The following is a 3,536-nucleotide window of genomic DNA, read 5'->3' as shown; positions in this document are numbered from 1 at the left end:
CCAGCATTACCATAATTCCAAAACCAAATAAAGACACCACAAAAAAAGAGAACTACAGGCCAATATTCTTGAACATAGATGCCGAAATCCTCAACAAAATTCTAGAAAATCGGATTCAGCATTACATTAGAAAGATCATACACCATGACCAAGTGGGATTTATTCCAGGGATGCAAGGATGGTACAATATCCGCAAATCAATAAATGTGATACATCACATAAACAAACTGAGAGACAAAAACCACATAATCATATCAATCAATGCAGAAAAAGCATTTGACAAAATCCAATCCCTTTCTTAATAAAAACTCTTAGCAAACTTGGAATAGAGGTATCATGCCTCAACATAATAAAAGCCTTATATGACAAACCTACAGACAACATCATACTCAATGGGAAAAAACTAAACTCATTTCCCCTAAGAACAGGAGCAAGACAGGGATGCCCACTTTCACCACTCCTATTCGATATAATACTGGAAGTGATAGTCATAGCGATCAGACAAGAAGAAGAAATAAAAGGCATCCAAATTGGAAAAGAAGTAAAACTGTTCTTATTTGCAGATGACATGATACTATACATAGAAAACCCCATAGACTCCATCAAAAAACTACTAAACCTAATAAATGAATTTGGCAATGTAGCAGGATACAAAATTAACACCCAGATATCTATGGCCTTTTTGTACACCAATAACAAACTCATAGAAAGAGAAACTAAAAAAAAAAAATCCGATTTACCATTGCACCAAAAAAATTAAGAACCTAGGAATAAATTTATGTAAGGAGGAGAAAGACCTGTACTTGGAAAACCACAGGATGTTGAAAGAAGAGATAGAGGAAGACATAAACAGGTGGAAGAACATACCATGTTCATGGGTTGGTAGAATCAACATCATTAAAATGTCCATACTACCCAAACCAATCTACAGATTTAATGCAATCTTCATTAAAATACCAATGACACGTTACACAGACCTAGAACAAACTCTCCAAATATTCATCTGGAATAAAAAAAGACCCTAAATAGCCACAGCAATCCTGAGAAAGAAGAACAAAGTTTGAGGAATCACAGTACCAGACATCAAGCTATATTACCAAGCCACAGTTCTCAAAACTGCCTGGTACTGGCACAAGAACAGACATATAGACCAATGGCACAGAACAGAGAACCCAGAAATCTACCCAAGCCATTATGCTCAATTAATATTTGACAAAGGAGGCAAGAGCATACAATGGAGTCAATAGAGTCTCTTCAATAAATGGTGCTGGGAAATTTGGTCAGATACATGCAAAATAATGAAACTAGATCACCAACTTACACCATACACAAAAACAAACTCAAAATGGCTAAAGGACTTAAGTGTAAGATGGGAAACCATAAAAATCCTACAAGACTCTATAGGCAGCAAAATAGCACACATATGTCATAGCAATATCTTTACTGATACAGCTCCTAGGGCAATGGAGACTAAGGGGAAAATAAACAAATGGGTCTACATCAAAATAAAATGCTTCTGCACAGCAAATGAAACCATCAACAAAACAACAAGAAAGCCCACTGCATGGGAGAACTTACTTGCCAATGCTATTTCGGATAAGGGTTTAATCTCCAAAATTTACAGGGAACTCATACAACTTAATAAAAGGAAGATAAACAACCCAATTAAAAAATGGGCAAAGGACCTAAATAAACACTTTTCAAAAGATGACATGGAGAAGGCCGAGAGACATATGAAAACATGGTCAAAGTCACTAATCTTACAAGAGATGCAAATCAAAACAACAATGAGAAACCATTTCACACCTGTCAGAATGGCTAACATCAACAAATGAGCAAACGACTATTACTGGCTAGGATGTGGAGAAAAAGGAACCCCCGTGCACTGCTCATGGGAATGCAGACTGGTGCAGCCACTGTGGAAGACAGTGTGGCGTTTCCTCAAAAAGTTAAAAGTGTAACTCCCATTTAACCCAGTAATACCACTTCTAGGAATATATCCCAAGAAACCAGAAACATCAATCAGAAAGGATATATGCATCCCTCTGTTCATAACTGCACAATTTATAATAGCTAAGATTTGGAAACAACCTAAGTGCCCATCAGCATATGAATGGATTAAAAAACTGTGGTACATCTACACTATGAAATACTATGCTACTATAAAAAAGAAGGAACTTTTACCATTTGCAACAGCATGGATGGAACTGGAGAGCATTATGCTAAGCAGAATAAGCCAGTCGGAGAAAGATAAATATCACATGATCTCACTCATATGTGGGGTAAAATTATCAACATAATTTGATGAACATGAATAGATCCAGAGACAAATGGCAGGGTGCAGGAAGCCACCACTTTTCAATACTGTCAAGAGAGTGCACCAAGGGACATAAAAGGCCCATGGACCTTGAGCGTTAGCAGGGCTGATGCTAAGCACCAATTGTTTGTGCTGATGCTAAGCACCAATTGTTTGAGTGGTGGCTCAAAGCAATTTCCTGACCCGATAGCCTCCACATAAATGTTTACTGGACCTTACTAATCTTTGATGATCTTTTCTGACATTAGAGATGATCTGTCTGCTACCTGTTTGCCATGCTTTACTGAGGGCAAGATGTGTATCTAAAATTGAATAAAAAGTGGATAAACCCAGGTTTCAGTGTCTCTTCAAGAAAGAGGCTCCACCTGGCCCCCACCCCTTAATAATTCATATTTGTGTATATTATTTTCATTTGTGTGTCAGCCCTTCCTTTAGATCCTGAACCCAGCTGTGCAGGTCACAGCAATTGGCGCCTCGAACAGGAAACTGGAGGAGACGTTTCACCTAAGCAAAAAAAGAAGTGAAGAAGGAAAAGTGAAAATTCACAGGAAAGGTGGGAAGTTCACTGTGCACAAAGCCTGTTGCCAGCTTTGGAGTTGCAACTGTAAGTGGATGGGGATGTTTTAATCAGCCAGTTTATAATGGGGCAGAATTCGAGGAAAGGGGAAAAACATTATTGTAGACTTTTGGCTTGCATGCTCAAGGATAAAAGAATTAAGGTGTCAGAAGGTCTTCTCTTACAGTTTTTGCATATTATTATAGAACATAATCCTTGGTATCCTGACAAGGGTACATTAGATGTTGAATGTTGGAAAAGAATAGGTCACAACTTGAAAATAGCTCATCAGCAGGGAAAAAACTTGCCTCCGAATTGTTTCTCCTTGTGGAGCACGGTATTGCATTTGCTAGGACCTTTTAGAGAGGCAAAAGAGGATAAACCTCTTCCCCTTGCACCATCCACTCCTAAAGAGGAGAAGAAAGTGAAAATAGAGGAATGGCCTTCATGTCCTCCTCCACCTCATGTTCTTAAAATATTTAATTCGCCAATAATAGAATCAACTGTGCAAAGAGCTCTCCAAGAAGGATTAAAGGACATGAAAGTGGAGGAGAGACTGGCTTTTCCTATTATACTGGTAGCTAACCCACATTTCCCAAATCAAATAATAAGACAGCATGACAAATTTGACTTTAAAATGATAAAGGCCTTACGTGAAAGCAT

Source organism: Myotis lucifugus, unplaced genomic scaffold (assembly GCF_000147115.1).
Source record: "Myotis lucifugus unplaced genomic scaffold, Myoluc2.0 scaffold_7, whole genome shotgun sequence".
In the NCBI taxonomy this organism is placed as follows: Eukaryota; Metazoa; Chordata; class Mammalia; order Chiroptera; family Vespertilionidae; genus Myotis; species Myotis lucifugus.
The sequence above is the reverse complement of the archived record's forward strand: the minus strand, read 5'-3'. Positions refer to the sequence as shown.